We start from the raw sequence: 19,186 nt of genomic DNA on the forward strand, positions 1-19,186 counted from the left end.
AAACCTTTGAAAATGGAGTAAAAACACCTGTAAAAGACATGAAAGTGATCCATAAAAATGGTCAAAATCCGGTGTTATCAACTCCCCCAGACTTAGTCTTTTGTTTGTCTTCAAACAAAACAAAGGCTAAATCTCGGCGAGAGGTTTGAAAACGCAGGAACTAAACAAAATCTCAGAGACCAAACTTCTAGACCAATATCAATCAGTATGCTTCAATCGGGAATAGCCTAGAAAATTCTCACTAGCAATACAGGCATAACTAGTCCGTTAATCTGTCATGCGAAAATCTATGCACTAAGATCTAACTTCCAGTCAAGTAGTTCTTAACATTCATTAAAAATCTCGGTGGTTCTCATCAAAGAAAGTCTAGGCAAGGCAAACTAGGCTAGGTGTCAAAAAGGTTATTCTAGGGGTAAGGCTTAAAGTGTTTATGGGTTACCTGAAGATCTGGAGGATGCAGGATATTATGCAAAACCGCAAGAGAGAGTGAAGCTGTTGGTATCTACAGTTTTCAGTCACTTTCGTCTTGATTCCTGGTCTTCTTCCTCAGGTTCTCTCCTAACTCCCCCAGACTTATATTTTTGTAAATCTTTCAAAAACATAGCTCTATAAATGCTTAGTAGTTGCTTCTTGCTCCACAAATTTCGACAATCTAGGAATCATTAGGCTTTTTGTTTCCCTCTCTCTTTTCATTCGTTCGTTTTTTTTTTTTTTTGAAGATGAAAGAGAGGGAGCACCTTTAGATATAGAGTCATAGAGAGCACGAAATTACCAGTTAAGATCTGTCTTGTAAAGCTTCACGAGGTTTCTGATACTCTTCCTTCCCAATTCCATTCAGTCTCCTTTGTGAGTGACTGAAAACTTCGTCGCTCCTCTTCTCTCCGACGTTTTTGCACATATCTGCTGATATAAACTAGAGAGAGAATGCATGAGGATTGAAAACAAGGGTTTTGGGTTTAGGGTATGGTACCAGATAAAGATAAACTGGTCATCTAGGACGATAAAGAGTGGTAAAAGTGAGGGTAAAAAACGTCCTAGATGTGTATGTCGATGCCTGCCTAAAATCAATGATGAGAAAATTAGATGTCAATATTAAGGTCAAATAAAATGAGCTAGTATATCCTGTCAGAAATAATGTCCATGAATAGAAGTCCTCTGGTGGGAGTTCGTAGTGCAAGTACTCTAGCTACCGACTAGTCTAGTGCTAACCACAAATGAGCTATCATGCATAGTGTAGAAGCGTGCAGGTCTAAATCATCATAGTTTTGTGTCAAACATTCCTGAAAAATACTTAATGTCAAATAGGTTACATATTAAAATTTAAAAAGTGCTTGAAATTTGAAAGCAAAAACAAGAAAATGATTAGTACGGATAGACATCCTCCCCCAGACTTAAAACACACTGTCCCCAGTGTGAAAAAGTTGGTGAGAAGATGGTGAATAAAAGCGAAATAAAATAAGATAAAAGAAAAGAAAATGATGATAGAACCGTGATGGCAGTGAAGTGCTGATCAATCACTCGTTGTCCGATGTGTCTGCTGCGAAATGGTGCTGCTCCTGTAGGAAAGTGACAACGCGCTCAAAGCGTCGTCCCTGTCTCTCAACTCTGCGCTCCAGATCAGAATGTGTGTGCGATGATGTCGATGATGAGGTGTGGCCGGTCGAAACAGATGGCTGAAAATGAGCACGGGCCGCAGCTGCATCACGCTTTGCCTTGGCCACTATTTATTGGCCAATGGTGAATGGTAGACGAGGTACAGATGGCAGAAACTCATCGGGTTCCGGAGTCCATCTCGGACGTCCTCCGTTACTCAATCTCGGGACTGATGCTGAAGACAAGCAGACTCGGTGCTCTTCAGTGCCAGTGCAATACTTGTAACTAAATATGTCTGGATCGAAAGCGGCACGAGAGATAGTGTGATCGCGAGAGAGATAAAGTAGGTCATACCAGACATCAGGAAGTGGATCATCAGATGAGAAATCGAATCCTACAGCCTGTAGTATCGCTGTAATAGCACTCCCGTAAGCTGGAGTAGCGTCCTCGCAACCATGTAAGTCATGCTTCACCTTTACCATGTTTTGTGCTATGATCCAGGCAAAGCAGGCAAGTCGTGGGTCATCCATAAATGGCATCTGAAGCGTAATGAGCTCGGTCTTCAAAACACATCCCATGTTGGCTCTAGAGAGAATCGTGTGTGCTAAGAGTTTGTGCACAACTCTCACTACAGGATGAATAAAGAGGGCTGACTTGGATCTCCCGCTATCATAGACTCCATGGCCCATCTCTCTCCACAAGTTAAAATTGGGTTCATCTTCAATGTAAATGCCATCGGTGTATGGAAGCTTAAGAGCTTCACAAAGTGCAGAAATGGTGAGTGAGCAAGGCTGTCCGCGGATAGAGAATGACAAGATGCCATCAGATGCTCTGGGGTTCCTCCTCTTAGTGTGGTGGAGTGTAATAGTTGCCAAGAACTCGCAGACTAGCTCAGGATAAGTTGGAAGGTTCAGCTCCATGTAGGGTCTCAGCTTAAGTGCATCGATGTACCAGATTACATCTTCTCTAATTCCAAGCATCTCAAGTGTATGATAATCAATGCAAGGCGTGGGTTTGATGTTCAGCTTCTTGAAACGTCTTGCATAGTCCACTCTCGGGTTTATCTCCTTACCAACGTATCGGATCTGTGGTGGCTCGGGAGTTGCTCTCGTTTCTCTTGAGTGCTGGAGCAATCTCATCACATAGTTTCTTCTTCTCGGTCTTGCTTGGTTCAGCATGTACTCTCCAAGTGTAGCATCATCGGGAATGTCCTCAGAGCTGTCACCAATGCGACGGCTTCTTCGGGATCTAGTTTGTTCCATTTTTCTGCAAGACGAGATGATTCTTGGAAAAAGATTGAATATGGATGCTGATTTTAACACATTAACGATCAGTTATACTAATTTTAGTATCATGAGATTAGTCAAAACCAAAAGCAAGCATAATTGACATTAAATTGAAGAAATCGAGTAGTTCATGACTAGATTCGGATTTTTGATGTTCTCAACATAGAAATTTTCTAAAAACCGGTTTTAATGAGCAATTTCCATGTCAAATCTATAGGTTACCTAATACTAATCACTAATCACACAAGACTTAATAAAATTCATCAATTTTGCTGTTCCAAATTCGATTTTTATAAAGCATGTGAAATCCAAATTTCAAAAATCTCAATTCCTCTTAAGCTAGGTGTTAAAATCGATATTTTAGATAACCTAGAAGGATAATTCATTGTTCTTAAGCTATTTTCACCATCAATAAACCGAGATTAGGGCTTTTTAAGAAAACCCTAAGTTCTAAAATCAATTAAAAATGGTGAGTTTGAGCTTTATACCTTGCTGGAAAGAGAGATTTGATGACAGAATTGAAATCAGCTTTGAAAAAGAGTGGTGTTTGGGCCAAGAATCTCTTAAAAAGCTTAAGAATTGAAAAAAGTGGTCTATCTCCTAAATCTCCAAGTCTTTTGGAAGAGAAGAGAAAAAGGAATTTTGATCCAAAAAGTGCATTTCCTTTCTTTAAAAAGCGTTTTTGTAGCAAAAACGGAAAATTTTCGGGAATTCATAAGTTTACGGGAACTTACCTTTCTTGTCTTGCACGCAACGGAGGTTTAAAACTTACGGAAAATCTTAACGGGCTTTACCGGGAATACTCCAGAAATCACCGGGAAACTCCGGGAACTTTTGAAAAGCGGTGGAAATCCGCATTCCCATCTCAATGACCAACGGCCGCGGTCAGGAGACGCGCGACCGTGGCGATTAAGGGCTCGGCCGCAATCACATTCACGGTGCCGCGGTCGATGCTCCCTTGGCCGCGGGTCGGTTGATCGCGACCGCGGCCCTTTCTCCTGCGGCCTTCGTCCAACTTTCAGGTCTTTGCCGGGCCGAGCAGCTGAAAACCTACCCTTTTCTTCTTGGTTTTTCTAATTTTCTGATTTTTTTGTGTTTTTGTTTTATAAAATATCTGAAACTTAAAAGATAAAGAAAATATAAATTGTTCAAAGGAAAAGAAAACTAAAAGAAAGAGTACCTAAATGGGTTGCCTCCCATTAAGCGCTTTTGTTTTAAGTCGTTTAGCTCGACGTAGGTATGAAGAATCAGGCTGATTTGAATGGCACTCCACTTGATGTGCCCTTATCACTTCCGGTCGCTGGAGGTTTTACTTCTTCTCCTTGAGGAGCCGTCTTCTTTCCTTTACTTTTCTTTCGGATTTTAACATTGTTTAAAACCCTTTTTGTGTTTTCGATCAGCTCCTGGATTTGGTCCTCACTAGTTTATGTTGCATCCGGTGGAATGATGATCTTGATCTTTGCAAAAGCTTTTGGCTTCTCCTTTTCTTTCTCTTTTGGCCGGTTTCCTTTGCTTGGAAAATCATCTAGGATTGTCGGATAAAACCTTCTGCGATCTACATTGAGGAAAACAGCATACCGGTTTGCGTGATCGATTACTGCTCCTACGGTAGCTAGGAATGGTCTCCCGAAAATGAGTGGCCTCTCCTTGTCTTTATCCATCTCCAGGACTTGGAAATCCGCTGGAACAATCTTATCTCCCACTAGAACTTGTAGATCATGAATCGCCCCTTCAGTATCTTTTTGAGATGAATCTCCAAAGACAACCTTAACCGTCGATGTCCTTAAGGTTTTTATGCCCATCGGCAAATTTCTTTGACATGATGTTGACATTGGCTCCGGAATCGCACAGGCAGTCTGTGAACTTGATTCCTGAAATGAAACATTGGAAAACAAAACGTCCTGGATCGTCGGCTTTTGTAAGCCTTTGAAACGGTGATCGTTGAGGTACCTTAAATGGTGGCTGCTTGGCATCGACATCCTTGTAAAGTGGTACAAAGATTGGGGTTTCTTCTTTCTTTCCATTGGTTCTGGCCTCTTCTTCGGGCAGTGTGGTTATGGCATTGCAAAACCTCTTAGGGTTATCTTCAACTCTTCCTGGAAGAACTCCACTTTGCCTCTTCATAGAGTCGGCTGTTTGGGCAACTTGCACGTCTAGCTTTTTGAGGTGCGAAGATAAAGCTTCAAACTTCCCGTTCAGGTCATTGTACATGCAATCAACCTTCACGTTCATGTCTTTAGATGCTTTTTCGTTCGTCATAACGAGCTGTTGGATGGACTGTTCAAGTCTACCGATTTGTGAAGCTAGCTGGTTCATCGTGACTCCTTGCTGTTGTACAAATTGATTGTTAAAACCCGTACCTTGGTAGTTATATGGCTGTCGCGGTTGATAAGCTCATGTCCCTCCGAAGTTTCCACCTTGGAACTTGTTTTGGAAGGATTTTTGCTGTGGTGGGTAGTACTGATCTTGAGGATTCTCCACATTTGGATTGCGGTAAGAGAGATTGTTGTAATTTGCATTCCGGAAGTTGTTGTTGAAACCATTGTTGAAGCGGTTTGGGTATGGTGCTTGTGCTCCTACATAATTCACCTCTTCTTCTTGAAAGGCTTGATTAATGTGATCGATATCACTAGGTCCTTCATCTTCTGCGCCATTGTTGGTCTCACAAGCATGGATTGGGCGATTGTTGCTCTTCAAAAGCTGGCTCATCATGTTCTTCAACTCGGTTATCTCCTTGTTGTCTGTTCCGGTTTGCTTCGTCGAGCGATCGTATTCAGGACAATCATTGCTATTGGCTTGAGCCAAATTTTCGATGAGGGCTCTTCCTTGGGCTATCATCTTTTGTCCAAAATCTCCATTGCTAGCTGTATCAAGTGAAAGTTTGTATTTTGGTTGCAAACCTCGATAAAATGTGCTCAGCAGGCTTGATCCAGGAAATCCATGGTGAGGGCAATCACGTTCATACTCCTTAAAACGTTCTCAGGCTTCATAGAAAGATTCAGTCGGTCCTTGTTGAAAGCTTGAGATCTTTGTTCTCAACAAATTCGACCTTGACTTAGTATAGAAGTGATTCAGGAAAGCAGTTTTACACTCTTCCCAATTAGTAATCGATCCTGCAGGCAAAGATTTCAACCAACGGTGAGCTTTGTCTGCTAATGAAAAAGGGAACAACTTACACTTTAAATAGTCTGCTGGAACTTGGTTTGTTCTCATCATGCTGCAGATTTCTTCAAAGAGCTCGATATGGTCCATTGGGTGTTCAGAAGGAACTACATGAAATTGGTTTTGTTTCACTAATGAGATGATTTGAGGCTTGACTTCAAACTCATTTCGGTTCAGAAATGGAACTTGAATTGCTGATCGGTTCTGAATAGGTGCATCAAAATCAGCTATGCGATGGCTTGTCTTCGGTGTTGGTTTGCTGGCTGCACAGGGCAGTTAGCGCGCCCATTCGGCTGCATTCCTTGGTGGTCACCATCGGCTGCATTGATGGGTGCATCAAAGTCTTCACGTTCTTCTCTCTCGCGATTCTGGTGGTTTCTCGGAGGAACCTCATCCTCCTCTCCATCTTGTTGAGCATGATCACCTCCTCTGTGATCATTCTCTTCATTTTCTCCATGTTCGGACCCGTCTTGGTCCATATTTAAAGCTCGGTTAATAGGATCTCCAGGCTGGTCGTCGTTGGCCATTCCTTGCGTTCGTCTAAGTCTTCGAAGTTCTCTTTTGTGTCTGTCTATCTCGTCTAGAATTCGAATGTTTTCTACAGGTCTGCGCCTGGTATTCATGCAATTCAGAGAAAGACAAAAGAAGGGAAAGATAATTCAGCTAAACTTTAAGAATGAACTAGAGATCAGGTGTCTAAAACAGAAGTTAAAACAAGAAAAATAGCAAAAGGCAGCGAAAGAAATCCCCGGCAACGGCGCCAAATGATCGATCTAACATTTGTTACAGTTATAATAACTGATGTCAAATGATATATCATATGATAATAAATGATGCTAACAGTTGTATTACTTATAACAAAGGATTGTTATAATGTCAATATTTATATCATTTGTGTGTAATTGATGCTAATATTTATTACAGTTAAAATAAGTGATGTCAAATGATATATCGTTTGTTAATAAATGATAGTAACAATTATATCACTTATAACAAATGACTATTTATAACATTTGTGTGTGATTGATGTTAAAATTAGTATCAGTTAACAGAAATGATCGTAATAGTTATATCACATATAACAATTGAGGCATAAGCATCTTATGGTTTGCGTCATTTTATAGAAAATGATGTTAATTTAATATATTTATAAACGTCATTTTAACATATTTAAAATTAATTTAATTAATTGTAAAAATATTTACAAATTAATATTAAACTATTTCAATTAATTAATTAAAAACTCAAATCAATATATTAATAACTGAATCACAATGAAAATCTAAATTGCTTATAAATTGCATCATTCACTCGTACGTAATGAAAAATGTTAAAACATAATTAAACTAATTATTAAATATAAAGTTCCAAACTAATGTTGAACATGCCCACCATAGTCTTCAGTCACCACCTTTCTAATTTCCGCTAGTATCATCTCCCATTTCCTGATTAAAAAAATAGACAACAAAATAAGACTAATTAGTATATCATCTGAAATTTAAAACCTATGAAATTTATAAATAAAATTGCATTCACCTGAGAGTTGGTAGAATTTGCTAAATTCTTGAAAGCAGCCATAAAATTTGCAGTCCATGCAATTGATGCCTAAGTAAACACTTTAAAATATCAGTTTTTTTTAATCATAGATTATATAAATATAATATAAATTACAAATGATCGACATACCTGTTCGTCAGATTGAGCACCAAGTATCTGTTGAATGAAATACTCATAGATTTATTTTTTTCTTCTAATCCTTTCATAAGTGTCTTCATTTGAATATAGACTTAAGAACTTTCTATCTCTGGTGTTACTATAGTAGTTTTGCTGAATAACTTTGAAGGTATGGGTCACGTCTGACACAACGTATTCATTCTGGCCGTTCTGGACCAAACACTTGGGCATATTCATCATCCAAACTAGCTATAACATTGGCTGTGACTTGTCTTGATGGATTTTCGGTTAACAATGTTGTAAGTGCTTCCTGAAAGTGAATTAAAATATAATATTCGGCATAATCAAAAGAAAATTCATTAAAGTAGAAATGAATCAATTAAGAATTGAACTAACCCCACGTATTTTAGCTTCCTCTGATACAAAGCTTCTATCAGATTTCGTATGAGTTGCAACGAAGAATTCAGCTCGACTTGGTGTTTTTCCCGTCTTGATTTTCTGGTACATGCAAAAATCATATACATAATTAGATTGTATTCTCATGTATGAGACCCGCAATAGAGTTTGCTTACTTACAATCTCACGTCTTTTCCTTCCAAAACTCTTTCTTCCACACAAATGAGGCATAGTGTTCTTCTTTTGATTCTTTGTACTCCGTTCTTGCATTTTCTGAAAGCTCAAGAATAAAAATTTACCTATATTTTATAACAGTCTATCTAGTAAATAACCTGTACTTTCCACTTTTCAGTGAACCGTAAGCATACGAAATTACGCCATTGAGTTTCAGAAACATTATTGGGTCAATTTTGCAGTATTGCAGGCCGATCATCCCGTTTATAATCTCTCCAAAAACGCACTTTGAAATCTTTGCATCTGCTCCCTAGAACACTCATCACATGCTTCCTTCTTGTCGTTGGGTTATCAAATCAAAATATTGCCTACAAATTTACAACATCAGTAATATCTTTTGAGCCAATATCTCCATGTGGCGAGAATAATGTGCTGTCATAATAAATTATTAATAAAGAAATAATTATTTCTCGTAATTTAAATAAAACTACACGAATATTTGAGTATTCAAAACGTTTCAACACTATTTGTAAAATTTCAGATGTTACCTGAATTACATCTCACACTTTATCTTTTGTGTTAAGACTAACCAATCTCCATTCAGTGTAGTCAATAAGTAACAAATTTATATCAGTACTTAATTGACCCAACCATGATCCAAGTAAACCTCCAGAATCTTCAACGGGTTGGCCGCTATCTCCATCGAACTGTACTATCACTTTGCAATTTTGCAATTTCCAAACATCTTTGGCTGACACCATTTTTCCTTCTATGTTTCCAGTTGTATCTTGTTAATAATCATATACATTATGAGAATATTATTAGTTCAAGATAAGTCAAATCAGCATAGTATATTTATACAATCTATTTACATTACCTATGACTTGTACATTCCATTTAAAGCTTTTGCAATCTTGAGCAAATGTAGGAGGAGAATCATAAGTTATATCATCTGGTGTTTGGTTTCTGAATACTGGATATCACTAAAAGACTAGAATACTCCATAAACCTCAATTAAAAAGTGACATTTACAGAACAATATATACGATCAAGAGTAACAATTTAAAGCATACATATTACTCTAATATGTTCCCAAAATCAAGAACATAGACTTCATTGGCATTACACAACATAAATCTTATCTTATTTTATACTAATAAAAGTTGAAGCTATATGCTTTTAAAGGTGTCCACATAAGATTTTAAAATGCAATTTTATTGGTCCACATCAACATTCAACATTCAACATTAAGGAAAATTTCCAAATTTTAATATTATTGTTAAATAAAGAAATTAAGAAAGTTTACAAATTCTAATATTATTTGTGAATAAAAAAATATTGTATAAATTTTTTATTGGTCAATGTCAACATGGAAAATTAAAAATTTTACAAATTCTATTATTTTTAAAAATAATGATTAAAAATAACGAAATTATATTCAAATTTATATTAATAATAAAAAACTAAAATAAATAATATTAAAATATGAAAATTTAATTTAAATTAAATGTATACACACATATTTGCAGACTCTTATATTAGCGTCCAATTTTTTTTCACATAAAAATAATAATTTTTAAGTTTTTTTCCTTTCTGTGTGTACAACCATTTCAAATAAACAAAAACAAAAAAATAAAGTTAAGTTATAACGTAAAAGAACCAATTTGACTAAACTATATGTTTAACTATTAGTTAAGTTACAAAAAATATATATGATGAAAGAAGATTTAAAAGGTCAATTTTATTAGCTCACATCAAAAATTAAAATTAAAAAGTTTCTAAATTATAAAATTACATTGTTAATACGAAACAATATAATTAAAATTATTCTTTCACTAATAACAGTTAAAGCTATATTAATTTTAAGGCATCCATATCAGCATTTAAAAATTCAATTTTATTCATATATATCAAAATTGTAAATTAAAAAAGTTTCTTACTTTTAATATTAAAAATTAAGAAAATAAATTAAAAAAAAATATATAAAATCTCTATTAACAAAAAAAACCAACATGATATCAAAATTTCTATTATCATTATTTAAGTTTCAAAATAAATTTATTATCTATCAAAAAATATATACTACTTATACAAGTTTAAGATACTTGATTCTAAGGTTTTTCACATAGAATTTTAAATAACTAATAATTTTGATTTATATTCATCTAAATTTTTTCACATATGCAAAACATATTTTCAAATAGTCTCATATAATATACTATGCAAAAATGATCAAAAAATTACATTTTGTATATTCAACTTGGAATTGCAATAGATTAATGTAAAAATTCTTAGTTTTGAGTTGTTCAATTTGTTATTTTATTTTTATATTTGAATGTATTAAATTATACTGATTTTGCCAACTTAATTATAATTAGAATAAATGAGAATAAATATGATAAAATTAAATATAATATATTCATTGAAAAACAGATATAACAACAATAAAAATGAACATGATGAAAAAAAAAAAATTATTAATTATTGAAAATTATTTAAAAGTTTACAAAACCAATTGAAAAAACATATTTAATTCACAAGTTTTGTTTGATTTTATTCATTTCATATTCAACTATTGTTTTGATTTCAAATTTAAAGTTGTTATTAATCTCATAGCAAAATTGTATTTGTTAATTTATTTTTAAATGAATATATCAAAATAAAAATTTGTATTGGTTAAACAAGAGAATAAAAAGATTAAATTTTAAATTTTATTGTTTTTAATTGTTTTTAAAATACAGATATATAATGGAAATAAAAGTGAAAATGATTAAAAAATTATCTTCTTGATTTAAAGAAGTTAATGTATAATATTTGATCATTATATCAATAATATGTTTAAAAGGTAATATTTGTATCTTGATTAAAAAAAGTAACATTTGATTATTTTGTACAAATATTAGTTGGTTTGAGTATATTAACTTATAAGTGTTTGATCAAATAATACGTTTTTGAAATATGACATATTGTATATAGATTCAAAACAAAACCGTTCAAAGCCTCACAATTTCCACAAAAAGTTATTAGATTAACACCATAATACTTTTTAATATATTATTAAAACACTAATATATAAAATTTATATCTTAATAAATATAATTGTGTGCATTAAATTTTTATCAACAAAATACTCACGCGTAGTGTGAGCGCAAAATCTAGTATACTAATAAAAGTTGAAGCTAAATGCTTCTCAGGTTGTCCACATATGATTTAAAAGAGAAATTTTATTGGTCCACATCAACATTCAAAATCTAGAAAGTTTACAAATTATAATATTATTGCTGAATAAGGAAATTAAAAAAGTTTACAAATTCTAATATTATTGCTGAATAAAGAAATTTTGTATAAAATTTTTATTGGTCCACCTCAACATTGAATATTAAAAAGATTTCAAATTCTATTATTATTTTTAAAAATTATTCAAAATAAAGAAATTATATATAAAATCTATATTAATAATAAAAAAACTAAAATAAATAATATTAAAATAAGAAAATAGGAAAATCTTAAATTTAAATTGAATGTATGCACACATATTTAGAGACTCTTACATTAGCATCCAAATTTTTCTGACATAACTATAATAAATTGTAAGTTTTTTTTTTCTCCTTTGTGTGCAACCATTTCAATTAAAAAAAACAATTTGACTAAACTATCTGTTTGACTAAACTATCTGTTTAAATATTATCTAAATTACGAAGAATATGATGAAAGGAGATATAAACAAAGCCACTACAAGACGTTTTAATGTTGAAAATGAGACCTTAAAATCTCTAAATCTTGACCATCGAATTTGAGAAGAATAATAAATTTCAAACAATTCGAGAAACATGTCAAGTGATTGATACTTGACACTTTTGAAAAATGAAGCACTGAAAATAGAGAAAGAGGTTCTGTCATTATGGCGAAGGAGAATGAGGTATCCGAGAAAGATTTTTAGAATAACATGGCATCTAAAAGGGATTTTAACAAGCGAACTAGAACCACAAAAGTAACAATTAGTTGTTCAAGTAGCATCCGAATACATGCGGTAAGCCTCAAAACAAAAAGGAAAGACCAAAATCATTTGCCGCAACTGGCCTCATGTGAGATCTTCTATCTTTGATTTCTAAATCTATTACTAATAAAAGATAAGGCTATATGCCTCTAAGAATGTCCACATATGATTTAAAAATTCAATTCTATTGGTTCACATCAATATTTAAAATTAAGAAAATTTCCAAATTATATTATTAACAAAACAATATATTTATAGAAAAATAAAAGTTGAAGCTATATGCCTCTAAGGACATCCACATAAGATTCAAAAGGTTAATTTTATTAGTCCATATTAATAAATAAATTTTAAAAAGTTTCTAAATTATATATTACATTTTTAATACAAACAAGTATAGGAAAAATTTTTAATTAAAATTATTCTATTATTAATAACAGTTAAAGTTACATTATTTTCAAGGCGTCTACATCAGCATTTAAAAATGTAAATTTATTCATATATATCAAAATTGTAAATTAAAAAAAAACATAATTCTAATATTATGGTTAAGAAAATAAATTAAAAAATATAGAAACCTTTTTTATTATTTTGTATAATATATTACATGATATTATGTAGAAATATGTTTTACAAAGTGAAAAAATTTAGATGAATATAAATCATAATTATTAGTTATTTAAATTCTACGTGAAAAACTTTAAAATCAAGTAACTTAAACTTGTATAAGTAGTATATATTTTTTTTATAAATATTAAATTAAATTTGTAGCTTAAATAGTGATAATGAAGATTTTAATATCATATTGGTTTTTTCTTTGTTGTTAATAGGAATACATTTTATATATTCAACTTAGAAATTGCAATAGATTAATGTAGAAGTTTTTATTTTTCAATTTTTCAATTTGTTATTTAATTTTTCTAAATTTGTATTTATTAAATTGTATTGGTTTTGCCTACTTATTTATAATTAGAAGAAGTAAAAATGAATATAATGAAACTGAATATAATCATATAAAACCCATTAAAATAAATAAATATGATATTTTTCATTAAAAAACAGATATAACAAGAATAAAAATAAACATGATGAAAACAATTCTCATTCTTACTAGAAGAGATGACTTATAATTATTGAAAAATTATTTAAAATTTTACACAACTAATTGACAAAAATATATTTAATTCACAAATTTTGTATGATTTTATTCATTTTATATTCAACTATTGTTTTGGTTTCAAATGTAAAGCTGTTATTAATGTTAAATAAAAATTTTATTTATAGTTTATTTTTAAAACTAATATATCAAAATAATAATTTGAATTGGTTAAATAAGATAAGAAGAAAGATTAAATTTTAAATTTAATTGTTTTTTATTGTTTTTAAAGAACACATATATTATTGGAATAAAAGTGAAAATGAGGAAAAAATTATCTTCATGATTTAAAGAAGTGAATGTATAATATTTTATCATCATGTCAATACTATGTTTAAAAAGTAGCATTTGATTAATTTGTAAATTTTTTGTTAGTTTGAATATATTAATTTATAAGTGTTTGACCAAATAATACATTTTGGAAATATAGCATACTATATATAGATTCAAAACAAAACCTATTAAAAACTTCACAATTTATTTAAAAATTATTACAGTAACAATAATATTTTAATACATTATTAAAACACTAATATATAAAATTTATATCTTAATAAATCTAATTGATTGTATATAATTTTTATCAACAAAATACCCACGTGTAACGTTTTTTAGCGTGGGTGAAAAATCTAGTACATTAAAAAAAACGATATTTGTACTTGATGCATAACAGTTGATGATGAAAAAAGGAAAATGAAATCAGGAAACCAATTTCAGAACCAATCCATCGCTGTGACACTGGGAAATTTAACAACTTTCAAGCTTGCAGCACATTTCTAACATTTAATCAATTATGTTTTCACACACGAAGCTAATTCAGCTACTAAACCATTAATTATATAAATTAAGGCAACCAAAATGATGATTAGTAAAAAGGGAAAATCCAGAATCAATTCCAAACAAAAGGTCTCGATCTCTTGACCATACAAAACATGATCCACATTTATTCTAGAACTATAAAAAAAGTAGATTATAAGTTCAATAATAAAACATAGACACCTAATCAACGGAAATAACAAAGTGAAGGCAAAATAACGAAGTGAAGACAATATAACATTTGTAGTTATCCGCCCCAAGTTTTTTTAATTCAATTGTACTATTCTGAGATACTTTTTCAAATAATAGACTTATAAACAATACATAATCAGGAGGCCGAATAACTTTTGTTACGTGAAAAGCCGACTCCGTAAAAAGACAACTTTGAGTATAAGCAAAAAGTTAGATTCTTTATGTAACAAAGTAGGGGTGTGTGAATTATCAAGCTAATAACGAAATGCAAATTGGATTAAGAACTCCATTTCAGAATGAAAGAGACAATAGTTTAAACCTAGGAGACAAAGACAAACAAATCAATAGAGACAAACTTTAGAAAGAAATCGGCCAGCAAATCTTAAAATTAATTAGTTGATTTTGATTATTTTATCTCAAACCCAGAACAAAAGCATATATCAAATATGATTAACCACACAAATATCAAACAATGTTACCCTGATCTTAGGCGAACTTCTGACTTTTGATATGAGCGCTGTTTTCCAAAGAGAATTGTAAAGAAGCCCTAAATATAATTAATTTAGTGGTGGTCAATTTATAGATAACTATAGTATGTAAAATTATTTCCCGCTTATAATCAAGGAAGTAGCGGACTTTTTAAACCTGATAGATTTTTATTAGCATCCACACAATCGGATATGTTAGAAGCATAACCATCAGAGAATTTTACATCCTTTAAGACATTTAGAATAATGTATTTCCCAGTATTATTCAAAATAAAATATGCTGCCTGGTACTTCTCGGTATCATCGGGCCACAAATCAGGACGTATCCCAAGCTCATGAATATCTTTTCTAGCTTGTAAATTATCTTTTGATTTTTTTTGGTCATCCAATAATGTGTAGATTATGTTGTCAAACACATTTTTTTCTATGCGCATGACATCCAAATTATGGCGTACAACAGTAAACTCCGAATAAGATTAAAAAAATATACTCTTTTTCCTCCATTGTTGAGAATTGCATATTTCTGCCTCGACCTCTTTTTTTCCCAACGAAACCATGTTTCTTACCAAGAATAATGTTAACTTGCTCAAGTTGGTGAACAATTATAGCACCTGTCAACTTCAATGGTGGAGATCGGGTTTCTATTTTTCCATCAAAACTAGTTTTGTTTTGATGAAAATCATGATCTGAAGGAAGAAAACGACAATGGCGCATAAAACAATTTTTCTTTCTATGGCGTAAACGTTGTCCACATGAATCAAAATTGCAGTTTAGACAGGCTAATGCTGTATATGTATACCAACCGAATACATTTCCAAGACCAGGAAAATCACTAATTGTCCACATGATGGCTGCTCGCATGTCAAATGTTTGTTTTGTAGCGTTTTGATCCCTTCAGACCATAATTCCTTTAATTCTTTTATAAGTGGCTGCAAATTAACATCAATATCATTACCAGGTATGTGCTTTCCAGGGATAACAATAGAGAGAATCATCGATATCTGATTCATTGACATCCACAGTGAAAAATTATAAGGAAATAAACCACTAGCCAAATGCTGTAACTAGAACTCATCGTACCGAATGGATTGAAACCATCAGTAGCCAACCGAGTCTAAAATTTCTTGGATCAGATGCAAACTCAGGATATTTTTTGATCAAATGCCTTCCAAGCACCTCCGTCTCTTGGATGTCGAAGTTTACCATCATTACTACTAGCAGTTGCATGCCATCTCATGTGGCTAGCAGTTTTTGATGACATAAATAGACGTTGCAGACATGTCTTCAAAGGAAAATAACGTAAAACTTTCATGGGAGCTTTTTTTTCCTAGTCTCTGATCCAGGCATCAAATTCTTTGCTGTATGTGTTTTTCATCGAGAAGCTTCACAAACTTTGCAAGTTTGTCTTTCTGCATCATCATCCCTATATAACATGCAATCACTAGGAAATGCATGAATTGACTCATATGCTAAACCCAACTTACAGATAACTTTTTTCATTTCATTGAATGAATCTGGCAATTTAGCGTGAGTAAATGCTTCTTTTAGTAAACTGAGCACCATAGATATTCTTTTGTCACTAATCCCACACATGCATTTGATATGATAGAACTTCAACAGAAATGACAGTTTGGTAAACTTAGTGTATCCTGTATATAATTCCTGATTAAAGTCAGCAACAACTCATCAAAGCCTTCTCCTTTTCCATAATTCCCACTCAAAGTTGATGGTCCATCTGTGTCCATAGGTTGCTTCGATCCATTTCCATCAGATGTCTTAATACTAGGAAAAAGATCATCCAAAAAATTCATAGTTGATTCTAATTCACTCGGAGCAATATTAATACCAGGAGGTATTTCTATTGTATTTCCTACAACACTAACATCCTCTCCATGAAATATCCAACTTGTGTAGGAATTTGAAAAACCAAAACACTTTAAATCACCTTCGACATCTTCTCTAGATCTAGATTTGGCTAGAGAACAGCGGTAACACGAACATTTTATCATGTTTGAATCTAATTTGGCAAAAGCAAAATCCAAGAACTTTTCCACCCCAGTAATATAATCTTGAGATAAACGTGATTTGTTTATCCATGACTTATCCATTATAACCTAAACAAAAAAAATATACATAATTAACAAACGAGATTCTATAATCATACAGTAACTTTAAGTCAAAAAGAAAATTACGTTTATGTAGCCGTACACAAGATGGTAGCGATTGGTAAATTTGGTTTATTATCTACAATCCAAGACTTTTACTAACTCAATTTAACAGTCCTCACCTTAAAAACACCACAAAGACGAGTCTGAATAATAAGAGTTGGTATCCAAGCCCTGTCATACACACACACAAAAACTAGGGTTTCAGATTTGCAAGTCCAAGTTGTTTCTTGGCCGAGAAGATACAGCGATAAATTTTACGATTTCTCTCTGAAACTAAAACTGAAAGTTGATCTTCAAAGTGGGATCCGAGATGTACGGATCGGTATGTTGATCGCTATTTGAGTCCTACTGGATCGATGGCAAAACCTCTCATAAGTTGGCTCTGCGAAACTGGAAAAATCAAATTTTGCAGAAAAAAATAATTTTTCGCCAAAGTCGCGCTCACGTAAAAAACGAAATGTACCTCGGAATTATGATCTGCAAACTGCTATGAATTCCTTGCAGCGAAATCTTTCTATAGGTATGAAGATCGACACTTAGCTCGATCTGAGGTGCTGGCCAACACCACAGCAAAACCCTCACTCAGAAAAATATTAAACTGATGCTGTAAAGTTTCACTTTGTTAACTATTTGTGTCTCTCAGAAGAATGAGGCTGCCCTTTATATAGAGAGGGGGTCGAGCTCCTTAGGTAAAAGGTAGAGAAAAATTGACAAAAATAGATTTGTTCATACTTTAAGACTTTTTTTTCTTGGGCTTTAATGAAATAATATATATATTATCAGCATCAGTTTCTGTTTTGTGATGTAATTTTTTTAATAATTTTTGTAAGTGATGTCAACAAAAATAATAATTACATTGATTATTAAAATTGATGTAAATATATATATTTTGTATCATTTTTATAAAAGTGATGCAAATTATTAGAGATTTTTATCAGTTTTAATTGAACCGATGTCAAAATAATTCTAAAAGAAATCAATTATCGTAACTGAACATATTTTCTATCATTTGTTAATAAGTAATTCAAAATAGAATCATTTAATTGTGATGCAATTTAAGTGATGTAAAAAGTAAATTATTTTTAAAGTGATGCCAGGAAAAATAATATAACACATCGATTATATTAACTGATGTGAATAAAAAAATTTCAATCACTCTTATTCAAGTAATGTAGAATGAAAGAGTTTTGTATCAATTGTGATTATATGATGTCAAATTAAATCAAATAAAATAACTGATGTATTATAATATTATTTGCTATAAGTAACTCAAAACAAAATCATTTAACTATGTGATACAAACTAAATGATTTAAAACACACAGTTTTTTGTAGTGCATGATAACAGCAAAAAGAAATTAGTTAAATTTTTTTTTTTTTTTGAAAAATGTAAAATTTATTCATCAAAAAACCTCTTTCTACAGAAAATTCAGAGATTGTTTATGAAAATAGCTAAGCTAGCTTATAGTTTCCTAGTTTGTACATTGCTTCTAAAGGAGAGAATTTATCTGGTGGCAAACCACCATTGAAGACCATCATTCCTTCGATAATTGCCCTGAAGTCGGAGTGATGAGAGACGATTTCGAACACCTTTGTCGATAAAGTGGTAAAGGAGATGCTGTGAGGATGGTTGTTCACCATGACATCTCCTATTTCGCTCCCGCCAAATACTGTGAATAGCTGACTGAAATGCATACCTGAACAGGAACCGAGGAGTAGATTGCAGAGTCGAATCTGAGAAAATAGCAACTATCGCATCCCAGTCTTCCGTGAAATGGTTACCCATAAGATTTCTAACAAGTTTCGACCATATGTCTCGTGTGAAACGACAAAAGAAGAACAAATTATTTCTAGTTTCAAGTGGATCTTTGCAGAATACAAACTCTGTGTTGATCGCACCATTCCAACTAATCATTCTATCTTTCGTGGATAACCGATTCTGAACAACGAGCCACACTATGAATGAATACTTAGGAGTTGCATCCTTAAACCAAACTCCTTTATACCATCCAACTTGTGGGTGCGTTTCTCTTATGTTGAGCCAAGTATCATGCGATGAGAAAGACCTTTTGAATTTATCTGTCCGAG

The 19,186-nt window shown here is 32.4% G+C and overlaps 1 non-coding gene and 1 pseudogene across 1 annotated transcript; one reads left to right on the forward strand and one right to left on the reverse strand.

The window, feature by feature from the left end:
- The first annotated feature begins 5,814 nt into the window (after positions 1 to 5,814).
- Positions 5,815 to 5,923, forward strand: LOC112090102. Its single transcript, XR_002901458.1, has one exon. It is a non-coding gene; the product is annotated as a small nucleolar RNA R71 (small nucleolar RNA).
- Positions 5,924 to 7,456: 1,533 nt separating this feature from the next.
- On the reverse strand, positions 7,457 to 18,884 carry LOC112089747 (annotated as a pseudogene).
- Between the last annotated feature and the right edge of the window lie 302 nt (positions 18,885 to 19,186).

Source organism: Eutrema salsugineum, unplaced genomic scaffold (assembly GCF_000478725.1).
Source record: "Eutrema salsugineum unplaced genomic scaffold, Eutsalg1_0 scaffold_11, whole genome shotgun sequence".
Taxonomy (NCBI): domain Eukaryota; kingdom Viridiplantae; phylum Streptophyta; class Magnoliopsida; order Brassicales; family Brassicaceae; genus Eutrema; species Eutrema salsugineum.